At 41.1% G+C, this 15,498-nt stretch overlaps 1 pseudogene; it reads left to right on the forward strand.

Annotated features, from left to right (window-relative positions):
- LOC129010687 (adenylate kinase isoenzyme 6-like) overlaps positions 1 to 14,900 on the forward strand; it is a 36,482-nt pseudogene extending 21,582 nt beyond the window's left edge.
- The last annotated feature ends 598 nt before the right edge of the window (positions 14,901 to 15,498 follow it).

Raw genomic sequence — 15,498 nt, forward strand, 5'->3', positions numbered from 1 at the left:
TTTTATTTTAATTTTTTTTTTGAGACGGAGTTTCACTCTTGTTGCTCAGGCTGGAGTGCAATGGTGTGATCTCGGCTCACTGCAACCTCTGCTTCCCAGGTTCAAGTAACTCCCCTGCCTCAGCCTCCCAAGTAGCTGGGATTACAGGTACACACCACCACACCCAGATAAGTTTTGTATTTTTGGTAGAGATGGGGATTCACCATGTTCATCAGGCTGGGCTCGAACTTTTGACTTCAGGCAATCCACCTGCCTCAGCCTCCCAAAGTGCTGGGATTACAGTCATGAGCCACTGCACCCAGCCATAGTCATTTCCTTCTGATTCCGCTCTGTGTGTCTTTAGGCCTCTCCTCTTGTGATACCCATGCTGCAAAAAGTAGCTTGGGACTGTCACCACCTCATTACAGATAGCCTTTATGTGACTCGTGTTGAGCTTGCTGTCAGCCATCATCCTTAAAGTCATTTTTACACATGCTGTGGATCAACCACATTTCTTCCTAGTCAGTAATAATTATAATAATTATACTTAACAATTATGAGAATTAGTATAGCAAGATGGTTAAGAACATAGGCTCTGGAATGAGACTGCCTAGTGGGAAGCACTATGATTGGCACCATGTGTTATCTATCACCATCGTCACCACCATCATCATCACCTTCATAACCATTGCTATCACCATCACCATCATCACCACTACCATTATTACCATCACCATCACTACCATCACTATCATCATCATACCACCATCACCATCATCACCATCAGTATCACCACCATCATCACCATCACCAGTCATCACCATCACCATCACCACCATCATAACCATCACCATCACCACCATCATCACCATCACCATCATCATCATCATCATCACCATCACCACCATCATCACCATCACCATCATCATCATCATCATCACCATCACCATCATCATCATCACCATCATCACCATCACTGTCGCCACATCATCATATCATCACCATCATCTACATAACCACCATCATCACCATCACCATAATCATCAGCACCATCACCATCATCCATCACCATCACCACCATCACTATCACCACCACCACCATCATCACCATCACCATCATCATCATTATACCATGTTAAGTAAGCACTTTGCCTACATTAACTGATTTATTTCTCTCAACAACTTTATAATGTAGGGGCTATTATTATCCCAGTTTTACAAGTGAGATGTGGGACCTCACAAGATAGTGTTTTGTGCTGAGGGTAACAGTGACAAGAAACTAAACCTGGGGAGGGTCCTTTGTTTGGTTTTGTTTGTTATGTTGTTGACCAAAGTGCAAGACCATGTCTGTTCCTGTTATTCATAAATTTCATCTTTTAGTCAGCACTTTACCCTTATTTTACACTATCTTTTGGATGCCTGGTTCTGTCATCCCAAGTGTATCTGCCTCCTAGCTTCATGCGTTTTGTCATATTGTGAGAAAAATATGTATCTTCACCTAGATCATACACAAGATCAGAGGCCATGTGGCAATTCCCTACAGATTCTGCTCACTGAAGCCTGATGGTGCACATCTCCTGAAGCTCCCAGAGCCTATAGTCTTGTAACAACTCAGAGGAGCCTAGGGAGTGGTCAGACATGATTTGTATTTGAACATATTTGTATTTGGTTCCTGGAAAACAGGTTTCCTCCTCACTTTCAGATCTGCATTCCAGAACCTTTTCCAAGATGGACAGCTCCCTCCAAATTAATAGTTGCTGAAATCAATCCTCTGGGCAGGGCCAAATAGAAAGCAGAGTCTGCAGAACACACATCCCAGAGGGGATAATGACCAGTTAATCCCTGCAGATAGTTAGATCTAGGAGACTGTCCCTGGGCTTCAGGGCTCTCTGCCTCTGAATCAGTGCATTTGCAGTGCAAATGCAAGCCTCTATGTTCTCCCTAAACCATAGGTGGCTGAGCAGCCATGGTGTTGCCAGCATTTCTATAAAGGAGGAGCTCAAGGCAGCAATCTCATCAGATGTGAGGCTGGGACTGGCCTTGAATTTAGATTGTTTATTTGGGGCAGATTGCAAGGAGGGGTGCCATGATAGAGATTATGTGAGCTAAATCCCCCACATAAAACCATTTTGTGCTACTACTCCTGTGCCAACTGACCAGAAAGGCTAGAGTGATTTCTCCCCTCTCTCCTTTCCTGGTTCTGTTCTCTGACCCTGGGTGATTAATGTAACCTAGCTATGTTCAATTACCCATTCTTTTCACGATGTCAGCATGTCTGCCACCTGTCCCTCGTGGTCTTCTTGGTTTCCTGTGGCCATGACAATGGGAGCCTTGTGACTTTTGGAGGAGAGCAGGAGACCCTGGGTCTGCCATCACTCTGGGCTCCCTAATCACACCATTGTCACTGGAGCCTGCACGAGTTGGGAGGTTGCAAAACAAGCCTGCAAGGAACAATCTTCCACCCCAATAAGTTCCCCTCATGAAATCAAGCAAACCCTGAATGTTTTCTCTTGGTGTGGTCAGGCAGAAGGGCTGTCTCTCTCATACTAGAGCAGTCAGTGGCCATTGGCTGACTGAGACTAATGGCACATCTAGAAGAATTTGGTTCCCTTAGAACAGAATGTGGCCCTAGCAGTGCCCCTGTTTTTGGATAGTGGTGCCCCCGCAAGCCATGAAAGCTGATGGGGCAGGGAGGGGAGCTCCAGCCAAAAATGGGAAGTCTCTCAAACCTTAGTGAAGTGATCTTGAATCTCTGATTTACAGGGCTGATTTTGACACATTATTCTCAGGAAAACAGTGGTTTAGGACATGGTCTCAAGCTCTATCTAGGTTGAAATTTTGTCAGGCATGTTGGCTCACATTTGTAGTCCCAGCACTTTACGAGGTCAAGGTGGGAGGATCGCTTGAGCTCAGAAGTTTGAGACCAGTCTGAGCAACATAGCAAGACACCATCTCACAAAAAAAAAATCTAAAAATTAGCTGGGCATGGTGGCACACACCTGTAGTACCAGCTACTGAGGAGGCTGAGGCAGAAGGATCACTTGATCCCAGGAGGTTGAGGTTGTGATGAGCTGTGATCATGCCACTGCACTCCAGCCTGGGCAACAGAACAAGACCCTACCAAAAAAAAAAAAAAAATCTTTACCAGCTCTGTGATCTAGGACAATTTATTTGAGTTTTGCAGACCTCATCCAAAGATAATAATTGGACTTACCTTATTGGTTATGACAACTAAATAAAAAATAATACATGTAAAGTGCTTAGAACAGTTCCTGGCATTTAGTAAGAGCTTTATAAGTATTAACTATTATTAGCACCACCATCTTCTTTATTGTCACTATTTACTGAGTGTTTAATATGTGCCAGGCATGTCTAAGCACATATATTACATGCATTATTAGCTCATTGAACTTTACTTTGGTTATTGGAGAGGTGTTCCTAGAGATGGAGTCTCACTGTGTCACCTGGGTGGTAGTGCAGCAGTGCTGTCTTGGCTCACTGCAACCTCTGCCTCCCAGGTTCAAGCAATTCTCCTGCTTCAGCCTCCCAAGTAGCTGGGACTACAGGCATGCACCACCACACCTGGCTAATTTTTGTATTTTTAGTAGAGACAGGGTTTCACCATGTTGGCCAGGCTGGTCTTGAACTCCTGACCTCAAGTGATCCACTCACCTCGGCCTCCAAAAGCGCCGGGATTATGGGAAGGAGCCACTGCGCCTGGCTGAACTACACTTTGAAGTAAGGATTAACTCTGTGCTTCAGCTGAGGAAACTAAAAATGTGAGAGTTCAGTAACCTGCACAAAGTTAAACCGGCAAGTAATTGGTGAAGTCAAAATCTAGAATCAAGGGTTTTTTGTTGTTTATTTTTTGTTTTGGGGACAGGGCCTTGCCATATCACCCAGGCTGGAGCACAATGGTGCAATCACAGCTCACTTTAGCTTCAACACCCTGGGCTCAAGCAATCCTCCCACCTCAGCCTCCTGAGTAGCTAGAACCACAGGCATGCACCACCACACCTGGCTAATTTTTGTATTTTTTGTAGACACAGGGTTTCACTATGTTGTCCTAGCTGGTCTTGAACTCCTGGGTTCAAGTGATCCACCTGCCTTGGCCTCCCAAAGTTCTGGGATTACGGGTGTGAGTCACCACATCTGACCTAGGAGTTTTCCTAACTCCGGAGTTATGCTGTTATTGCCCTCTGCTACTGTCAATAGTAACAGCCATATTACTGAGTACTTCCCCCTTGCTGAGTAGGGTGCTGAGCACTTTACATGCCTTATTTCATTTAATGTTCACAATAATCCTATGAGGTAGCTTCTCTTGTTATTCTGATTTTACAGATGAGGTAACCAAGGTTCAGAGAAGCTAAGCAGCCTCAGCAAATTTATACAGCAAAGAAAGCCAGCACTTAAATCCAGGCCTGCCTCACTCTAAAATCTGTTCTATTGAGTTTGACTGCCAAACAGGAGGGCAGAATGCTCCTAGGAGGTCGGTAACAGTGATTGGTGATCCATGACATCTGGGATCCACTGAAACTCAGGGATACACAGTTTGCCTAATCAGCCCTATTTTTTGAGCTATCGTTAGGGACAATTTTTCACTTTCTCTGATGCTTCATTTCCCTGTAGCTTCTGAAAGCCGTTGACTTGCTCAGATTAAGACCAGCTTCTGTGCCTTTCAGTTCTCAGATTGTTGTGTACATGCTCAAGAGTATGGAGAAATCATAAACAGTCCAGAAGGAAGCCTCGACATAGTATCCAAAGTTTTTGCCACATTGCTGTGGGAGGAATCTGTGTTTCTTGACCAAACATTTGAGGTTATGTGACTGCAAGATTCCAAATGTGCATTTCAACATCAAGTTGTGATGGGGCAACTTGTTTTGTGATGAATAGCACTATAAGTAGAACATATTCTATAGACCAGGGATTCTCAGCCAGGGATGCATGGTGGGGCTTCAGAGGCTCTGGGAACATTCTGTATGTGTGTGTGCATTTTACTCAAGAGAGAGATCCTAACATTTATAATATTCTCAAGGAGTTCATGACTCAAAAAAATCATTTAAAAATTATTGTTCTCTGGCCAGGCGCAGTGGCTCATGCCTGTAATTCCAGCACTTTGGGAGACCGAGATGGGCGGATCACCTGAAACCAGCCTGGCCAAAATGGTGAAACCGTGTCTGTACTAAAAATACAACAATTAGCTGGGTGTCGTGGTGCATTCCTGTAATCCCAGATACTTGGTGGACTGAGGCAGAAGAATAGCTGGAACCTGGGAGGTGGAGGTTGCAGTGAGCAGAGATCGCACCATTGCATTCCAGCCTGGGTGACTGAGCAAGACTCCATCTCAAAAAAAGAAAGAAAGAAAAAGAAAAAGAAAAAAATAACTCTCTTCAGGGCTTCCACCTGCTTTTGCAGAATCAGAGAATGTGATCCATGTAAGGGTTGAGTGGAGGCACAGAGGAAAGAATTGAGAGGGCCAAAGGCTGGAGGGACAATAGCTCACTCTGGAATGTTTTCAAGTTTAGTGGGGATGACTCAGGAAACAAGCTGACTCTGGAAATGACACAGAATTCACAGTGTTATTGTTTCTTTGAAAGGTGGGTGGTTAGTGCTTTTTCCTTAACATTTATTCATATACTTCTAGGAAGTGCCATTAAGTTTCATACAGTTTACATATACCTGGTTTCACTGCATCTAGACAGATTCCAGATAGTTCTTGTTAATGAGAAGTCCTGGGGTGGAGCTACAATGCACCATCCATTGTGAACCCTGATAACTTGGGACAGGTCTCAGTGAATTTAGAAAATTTATTTGGCCAAGGTTGAGGACACACACCCATGACACAGCCTCAGGAGGTTCTGAGGATGTGTGCCTAAGGTCATCAGAGCACAGTTTGGTTTTATACATTCTAGGAACACAGGATACATCAATCATTGTGTGCAAGATGAACATTGGTTCAGTCTGCAAAGGCGGGAATTCTCAAAGCAAGGAGGGGACTTCCAGCTCATAGGTAGTTGAGAGACAAATGGTTGCATTCTTTTGAGTTTCTGATTAGCCTCTCCAAAATTAAATATGCATTTATCTTGGTGATCAGAGGAGTGACTTTGAATAGAATGGGAGGCAGAATGGCCCTAAGCAGTTCCCAGCTTGACTTTTCCCTTTAGCTTAGTGTTTTGGAAGCCCCAAAATTTATTTTTCTTTTACACAATTTTTAAAACTCAGATAGAAGTGTCCATTCTTGTTAAAGAAACAAATGAAGAAAGAAAAGCAAATAATAGGCTGGGCACGGTGGCTCACACCTGTAATCTCAGCACTTTGGGAGGCTGAGATGGGTGGATCACCAGAGGTCAGGAGTTTGAAAACAGCGTGGTCAACATGATGAAACCCCATCTCTATTACAAACACAAAATTAGGAAGGTGTGGTGGAGGGCACCTGTAATCCCAGCTACTCTGGAGGATGAGGCAGGAGAATTACTGGAAGTCATGAGGTGGAGGTTGCAGTGAGCTGAGATCGCGCCACTGCACTCCAGCCTGGGCAAAAAGAATGAAACTCTGTCTAAATAAATAAAGAGGTAAATAAATAAATACAATTATTTTAATCTGCTTGTTAAAGGTATCTGATAGAATTTTGAGTTTCTTTTTGTTATTTTGAATTTCTGTTTCCCCAATACAGCTATTTAGAATTCTCTTTCAGAAAAATGACACATTTCCGTTTCTCCAGGATTGGTCCCTGGTTCCTTTTTTAGTTCATTTGGTTAAGTATTTCTTTTAATGATTTGCTGATGCCAGTAGATCTTTGTGGGTGTCTCACCATTGAAGATTTTGATATTTATTGTAGTCAACAGTGCCTGGACTTGTTTGTAGCCATTGTTCCTGAGAAGGCTCTAGAGATATTTGAAAGGACTTGGGTGTTGTGATCTAAGCTCTTTCTACTTTAGGGGACATCTCAAGCCAGTAACACAGTGGTTCTTGCAGGCTCACAGAGGTACTACCTTGATGGTCTTCGACAACATGGTCTTGGAGAATTTTCTGAATTATCTAGCAGAGACTCTTCTTTTCTTCTTTTACTTTCTCCCAAACAAATGGAGTCTGTGTGTGTGTGTGTGCGTGTGCATGTGTGTGTGTATCCTGAGACACATGAAAGTGAAGTGGAGTGACACAAACATCTCTGGCCATGACCACTATGACTGCACTGGGTCAGACCTGAATCCAGCAAAGTGCTTGATCTCACCCAAGGCCTGACATCACAGCTTCCTGGTTACTGTCTATGTTCACTCAAGATGCTGTGGATCTACAATCAGCAGGTGAAAGTCAGCCAGGCCTCAATTACTCCCATCAGTTTAGCAAGTTTCTTTAGGCCCTAGGTTCGTTCAGAGGTACTATTCGGGAGTCAAGGCTAAAATAAAAAACTGCAGAAAGCTAAGGTTTTGGCAGTGAGAGTTTGGGTGAAGAGTATGGAACAGATCTTTAAAAAGGCAAAAGTTTCTAAATAAAGATTGAAACCTGATGGGAAAAAAATAGAGAAATATACAAAAAATAAATTATGTTTATGGTAATTTTACTTATTTATTTATTTATTTTTTGAGATAGGATCTTGCTCTATCACTCTGGCTGGAGTGCAGTGGCATGAGCTCAGCTCACTGCAAGCTCTGCCTCCCGGGTTCTAATGATTCTCCAACCACAGCCTCCCTAGTAGTTGGAACTACAGGTACATGCCACTATGTCAGCTTAATTCTTTGTATTTTTAGTAGAGATGAGGTTTTGCCATGTTGGCCAGGCTGGTCTTGAACTCTTGACCTCAAGTGGTCCACCCACCTTGGCTGGCCTCCCAAAGTGCTTGGGTGACAGGCATGAGCCACCACACCCGGACCAATCTTACTTGTTATTTAATTATACCAGCCCTCATTCTGAATAAAGATTAGATGCAGGAATTAATAACTAGTGCTTTGATTTTACCTGTAAAATATATTGTATTACTTTCCTGTGGACACCAGTAAATTAAACACTAATAAAAATAGAATACAAGCCAGGCGCAGTGGCTCACACTTGTAATCCCAGCACTTTGGGAGGCCGAGGCAGGTGGATCACAAGGTCATGTGTTCGAGACCAGCCTGGCCAACATAGTGAAACTCCGTCTCCACTAAAAATACAAAAAAATTTAGCCAGACATGGTGGTGGGTGCCAGTAATCCCAGCTACTCGGGAGGCTGAGGCAGGAGAATTGCTTCAACCTGGGAGGCAGAGGTAGCAGTGAGCTGAGATCACACCACTGCACTCCAGCCCGGGCCACAGTGTGAGACTCCTCTCAAAAAAAAAAATTAATTAAAAAAAATATATATACACATAAAATACATGTTTTCAGTCGTGTAGTGTATGTGCATTATCTTTATATATGCCATATGTTATATGTATATTATTTATAATATATAGATAAAATATACATTATATATAGAAACAGACAAAATATACATTACACACTCACACACACACTCACACACGTGTTATGTGGTCTAAGGTGTATTCAACCAGTTCTTAGTGATCACTGAAGAGTAATGATTGAACTTATTTATAAATTTATTTAAATTGTATCGATTTATAAATAAATATAAGTTATTAAACACATAATTAGCAATCTCATTATTAGCTGAAACACCTAATTTGTGTAACAATTATATATTATTTGATAGACATAGAGTTACTAGTGGCTGAATACATGTTTCTTAACATAAATGTATATTCTATGTAAATCCCTCCCAAATGTTGATACCCAAAGCATGTGCAACTTTGGTAAACACTTTTATGCACTGCATTAAGTTAAAAATGGATGTCAAGTGTTGCGATAATCGAATACCTTTTTTCTGAACATCAACACCAGGTTTTTACCTGTTTTTCAAATACACAGTTGCCACCCTCTCTTTCCCTGGTATTTTTTAGACCACTGGCAAGGGGTTGCTCAGCTAGCCAAATTGATAGGATTAAATGGCTGGTTTTGAGATTCCAGTTTACCACTTACCAGCCATGTGGCTTTGGTTATTTATTTATTCTTTCTAGGCAGCTGCTCACAATGAGACAACACTTTATCCTCTTGTGTAAAATTGGAATAATGAGTCCCTTGATCCTTGAGCTTTCCTAAAGATTAAGTCAACTCACACCTGTAAACTCGTGCTTAGCACAGTGCTTGGCAGAGAATGTGCCCTTAAGTAGCTGCATGTATTTTCTTCTGTAGATAACAGATAGTAAAGTATTCCAAAGGCATAGCTCAACTGGAACCTAATAACATTTCTGGATACTTCAGACACAGCCTGTAAGAAATCACAACTTGTTGAACTTTGTGGAGAGACAGAATAGTGTCAATCACAGGAGAAATAGGTCAGTGAACTACAGTCCAATCTTTTTTCTCTGCTCCCCGCAGCCTGGTGACTCATACTCTGTCCCTTTTTATCATCAGTCGAAGCTGAAGGAATTGACTTGCCTAATTCACAGAAGAAATCAGAGAATTTTTAAAAAGAGCCTTGGGGTTGTACTTAGTATCAATTACATATTTATTTCTGTAAATCTAAGAACATCTATTACCACATAATGCTCATTAAATGTATATTTACAGAACTGTGCCAGGCGCGATGTCTCACTCCTGTAATCCTAGAACTTTTGGAGGATGAGGAGGGAGATCAGTTGTGCTCAGGAGCTCAAGACTAGCCTGGGAAGCATGGGGAAACCCCGTCTCTACACAAAATAAAAAATTAGGCGAGTGTGGTGGTGCGCATCCGTAGTCACAGCTACTTCGGAAGATCACTTGATCCCAGGAGATGGAAGTTGCAATGAGTTAAGATGACACCACTGCCCTTCAACCTGGGTGTTAGTGAGATCCTGTCTCAAAAATCAAATCAAATCTATATTTATAGAACTCTTATTGTTATTATGTTCACCCTACAGTTTGTAATTTATGAAAGTTCTGAAGCATGTGTAGAATTTACCCAAAATTTTTTCTCTACTCAGCTTCTTCTGTTTAAACACAGACCATTGTGTTAAGTATTTGTTTGAGGCAAAGGCTAAAGTAGGATGACACTATCCCCTAGGCAGGAGTATGAGGGCACAAAGGGCCAGAAGTGGTTCACATGAAAAAGAGGATTTGAGTGGTTGGGAGATTTTTTTCTCTCTTGGCTTGTTATACTAAGGTCTGTGATGCCTTACATTTCAAGAGTACCCAGGATTAAGAACTTTTTCCTTTCTACCACTTTGTAATCACTCTTGACCGTATATTTGTCAGCACTTCCAGCCACCCTTACACCTGTATCTCCCCATGAACCCTAGGAGACTACACAGAATAGTGAATTAGATACCTGTATCCAACAGAACTATAAAAGCTTGACTTCCCCCCTCCAAATCTCCAATCTTACGTAGTTTAATACTTAAAGTTGCTGAAGTTGGCTATAGATGAAGGAAAAAATTTTGGAGTGCAGCAGGAGTGGGCACTTTCACGTGGGTAAAGAAGAGACTAACAAGACCCATTTAATGTACCTTTCAGCAGCCTTTTGGCTACTCACACCTCAACCACATGAACTTCTATTGGTTTGGACTCACCCAAGCCTCAACATTAGCTTTAAGAACTCCTTGATCCTTTCAGCAGGAGAAAAATGAACATGTGAAGCACTCAGGCTCTTGGTTTTAATCCTTTCATGGATCAGCCTTGTTAGTAGACTGCAAGTGTAGAGCCCTTGTTTCACCACACTAACCACTTGGATGAGAGAATTTGCTGTTAGTCCTAGGGGAAATTCACATATCCCTTGCAAGCTCTTCAAGTATTTGTATCTTTCCCCCTTTCAGAAAGTTGTGTTTATCACAGCATCGCACTCTCATCACCAAAACTAAATCACTGTGAAGGATCTTAGATTTTATCCTATTTGTAAACTAACCTATTAATCTTCCAGTGTCATGGATGCTGGTAGAAGGCAGACACCAAAGTATGACAAAAACACTTATGATTGACTGCAGAACTGGAGGCAAAAGCTTTATATTTGTATTAGTTCTCCTTGTCCACACTACATTTTTTAGAGGGATTTCAAAAGGCTCAGATGGACATTGCACATGGGGAAGATCTGTGTCACAGCTGAGCAACTTCAAGATTAAGAAACCTCAATCTTTTTAAAGTAGGTTACATGCAAACCTGTCCAGCATTTGCCTCACAGAGAAAAATTGTCTTTTTTATATTGATTGAGTAATTTATCTGCCATTCATCTGAAGAGAAAAATTACTGCCCTTTCCCCAGGCTATTTCTATACAAAAATCTTTGAAAAATCCTTATGCAGAGTAGGGGGAGATGGAAGAACTAAGGGAGAGAAAATGGCAGCTTTGTCTCCTCCCTTGCCCAGTGCTAAGGTCCCCAGGGCAAGCAGCTTTTGCCTTCAACTTCAAGTTAACAGCATACAAAATATATTCACTTTTACTTCCCCCACTTTCTTATTAATGTTACAAATTATATCTCTCTATATTGTGTGTATTTTCACAGAGATTTAAGAATTTTATGCACCATTATTATTACAATAGCAAATTTTATATCTGTGTATATATTTACATTTAACAGACAGCTTTATATTTTCATACGGTTTTATGATGCTCTCCAGCATCATTTAATGTTTCAACATAGTTGACTCACTTTAGCATTTTTTTCTAATGTTATTCTAGTAGTAAATAACCTTAGATTTTTTATTTTAATCTTTGAAAGTCTTTATTTTTTCTAATTTTTGTAGTACAGTTTTTCCCAGATCAATTATTCTGGGTTGCTAGTATGTTTTGTTTCATCACTGAAGCATGTAAAGTTCTCAGCATCCCCCCTTTTTCCCCCAAATAACATTTATGCCATTTTCTTCCTATATTCTTTTTATAAGACTCTTTCTCTGAATATATTGGTCTACTTGATGGTGTCCAGCAAGTCTCATATTTCACCCTTATTTTTCCCATTCTTTTCATAAATTAGTTTCCAGGCCTAAATATTTGTGAATAATATATGCTTAATTTGCTGACTCTTTTTTTGCTCCATTGTTTGCTGTTGTGGCTCCGTAGTGAATTTTTAAACCTCAGTTATTGTATCCTTCAATGCCACAATTTCTGTTGGGTTTTTAGAAAACGGTTTCATCTCTTTGTTGATATCACATTTTGGTCATTTATTATTTTAAATGTTATTCAATTGTCTATTTTTGTTTTATTTTTGTTCACTGAGAATGCTTAAGTTAATTATTTTGAATTCTTCATCAGATATGCAAAAATATTCATTTCTTAAGACTCAATTTCTGGATATTTATTCTGTTTCTTCCAGTGAAGCATATTTTCCACCTTCTCCGTATGCCTTGTAATTTTTTTATAAGACCTGGAAATTTATACAACATCCATCAAATCTAGCATTTAAAGACTGGCACGGCTGGGTGCGGTAACTCATGCCTGTAATTCCAGTATTTTGGGAGGCCGAGACAGGCAGATTACTGGAGGCCAGGTGTTTGAGATCAGCCTGGCTAACATGGCGAAAACCCGTCTCTACTGAAAATACAAAAAATTAGCCTGGCGTTATAGTGCGCGCCTGTCGTCCCAGCCACTCAGGAGACTGAGGCGAGAGAATCGCTTGAATCCGGGAGATAGAGGTTGCAGTGAGCTAAGATTGTGCTACTGCACTCCAACGTGGGTGACAGAGCAAAACTCTATCTCAAAAAAAAAAAACAAAAAAAAACAAAAACAAAAACTGGCTTAGTAAAGGGGGATACTGACAGCAATCAGCAAGGCTATGGATTCTGGGTGCTTCACAGATGCATTCTCAGATATGTCTTCTCTGGATTTGTGTGTATTTCTAAGATAAAGAGATTTAGTTTCATTGTTTTTAGATTGATTACCTATTTTCTTCCTCAGTTGACTGTCTGTGGTATTGCAGTTTCTCTAGTGCTGTAACTAGCATTCATCTTTTTTCTCATCAGACACAAATGTCATCCGTATGACCCCATCATGTCCTTCAGCACTCCATGTCAGGAGAGAGAGAATCTAGTCATAAGGCAATCTGTCAAAAAGACAAACATTCCAACACATACTCTACAGTTTTAATTTTTTCCTGAGGAAGATGCTGGGAGTTGGGCATTTTCTGGTGAGCCCAATTACTGTTGGGGGGAAGGAAAAAAAAACTGTGGTGGACAGTCTGTAGCAAAGAAAAAATTCCTGGAGTGTGAAAAGAGGAGGCAACAGCCATATACAAAGCAAGGTGAAAATAAATGAGCAGGTAACACATGGCAGAGGTCCAAAGGTCACAGAGAAGGCCAGAGTTTAAATGTGGTTTGGTCATCTCTGCTCCAATGGAAAATGTTTTGGAAAAGACTAGTTTTATTTTTCTTGCTGTCACAGAGAAACATATTCCTGTCCCATGCTTACTATGCTCTTCAATCTTCTACGGCTTCTTTTCTCCCTCCCAGAATCTTCCAGTGCATTCACACTGAAAACCAAAGTCCTACCAGAATCTTTAAGAACATATAGGATCTGACTAGTTTTCATTACTTTTGGGAATATGGTGAAATCTGTGCAAATTTCTGGAGACCTCTATGTTATGCCATTTCTTTTTTTTTCTTTCTTTTTTCTTTTTTGAGACGGAGTCTCACACTGTCACCCAGGCTGGAGTGCAGTGGTGTGATCTCGGCTCACTGCAAGTTCCGCCTCTGGGGTTCATGCCATTCTCCTACCTCAGCCTCCCAAGTAGCTGGGACTACAGGTGCCCACCACCAACCCCGGCTAATTTTTTTTTTTTTTTTTTTTGTATTTTTAGTAGAGACGGCGTTTCACTGCGTTAGCCAGGATGGTCTTGATCTCCTGACCTCGTGATCCACCCACCTCAGCCTCTCAAAGTGCTGGGATTACAGGCGTGAGCCACCACACCCGGCCTGTTATGCCATTTTTAAAAATAAATCTACAGTGCTTCAAGTCAGAAGTGTGCGAGGGGAGTTGTGGAGGGATTGGGAGACATTGGGATTTGGTTTAGAAATTTCAGGCAGAGTAGTGCAAAGGGCTTGTGAGCAAGGCGCTCAGAGACGTCGCGTCAAGCCATCCTTGCTTCCGAACATCCTGCTTACCGGTACGCCAGGGGTTGGAAAAACCACACTAGGCAAAGAACTTGCATCAATATCAGGACTGAAATACATTAATGTGGGTGATTTATCTTGAGAAGAGAAATTGTATGATGGCTATGATGAAGAGTATGATTGCCCCATTTTAGAAGAAGACAGAGTAGTTGATGAGTTAGATAACAAATGAGAGAAGGTGGAGTTACTGTTGATTACCACGGTTGTGATTTCTTCCCTAAACGCTTTTCTCATATAGTTTTTATGCTGAGAACAGATACCACTGTATTGTACAAAAGACTTGAAACAAGGGGTTATAATGGGAAGACTCTAACAGACAATATTCAGGGTGAGATTTTTCAAGTTCTCTGTGAAGAAGCCACAACATCCCACAAGGAAGAAATCGTGCATCAGCTGCCCAGCAATAAACCAGAAGAGCTAGAAAATAATGTAGATCAGACTGGCTGGGCACGATGGCTCACGCCTGTAATCCTAGCACTTTGGGAGGCCAAGGCGGGTGGATCACCAGGTCAAGAGATCAAGACCATCCTGGCTAACACTGTGAAACCCCATCTCTACTAAAAATACAAAAAAAAAAAAAAAATTTGCCGGGGCTTGGTGATGGTCTCCTGTAGTCCCAGCTACTCAAGAGGCTGAGGCAGTAGAACGGCGTGAAACCAGGAGGCGGAGCTTGCAGTGAGCCGAGATCGAGCCACTGCGCTCCAGCCTGGGCGACAGAGTGAGACTCTTTCTCAAAAAAAAAAAAAGAAAGAAAGAAAAGAATGTAGATCAGATCTTGAAATGGATTGAGCAGTGGATCAAAGATCATAACTCTTGACCTATAAGGCCAGCTACTTTATAATCACTCTTGATATCACTCTGCCGACATCATAGAAATTGTTCAAGTGTATCAGTAACACTTTATTAAAATCATGTTGCAGGACTAGCAGGTGGATAGTATATAGGTTTATGCCTGTGTTTCTTTTTCTCCATGAGAAACCTAAACATCTGAAATATAATGAGTATAATATTATTAAGGATTGAGACAAAAACTGTAATTTTAATACTTAAATTGCTAAAGAATAAATAAATCTGACAAAATGGGTGGGTATCTTTTAAGTTTATTACAGAAAAAAATGTAGGTGATCTCTTAAAATAAAACTAAAGACTAAAGAGAAAGCATCAGAGTATTCTTTTTTTCTTTCTTTAAATTAGGAAATACGAGAAGTGTTGTACTCTATACAAAATTCAAAAGGTACAAAACAGCATGTTGAAAAGTTAGATCTCCCTTCCATACCACCATATCCCCAGGCACTCCAGGATCCTTCACTTTAGGAAATAATGGAATTTGCTTCCCATATGTCTTTTCAGAGGTTTTATGCCTGGACAGTGTATATGTGTGTGTGTACATTTTTTTAAGAACATAGTAGTATATT

This window comes from Pongo pygmaeus, chromosome 10, assembly GCF_028885625.2.
Source record: "Pongo pygmaeus isolate AG05252 chromosome 10, NHGRI_mPonPyg2-v2.0_pri, whole genome shotgun sequence".
NCBI classification, from domain to species: domain Eukaryota; kingdom Metazoa; phylum Chordata; class Mammalia; order Primates; family Hominidae; genus Pongo; species Pongo pygmaeus.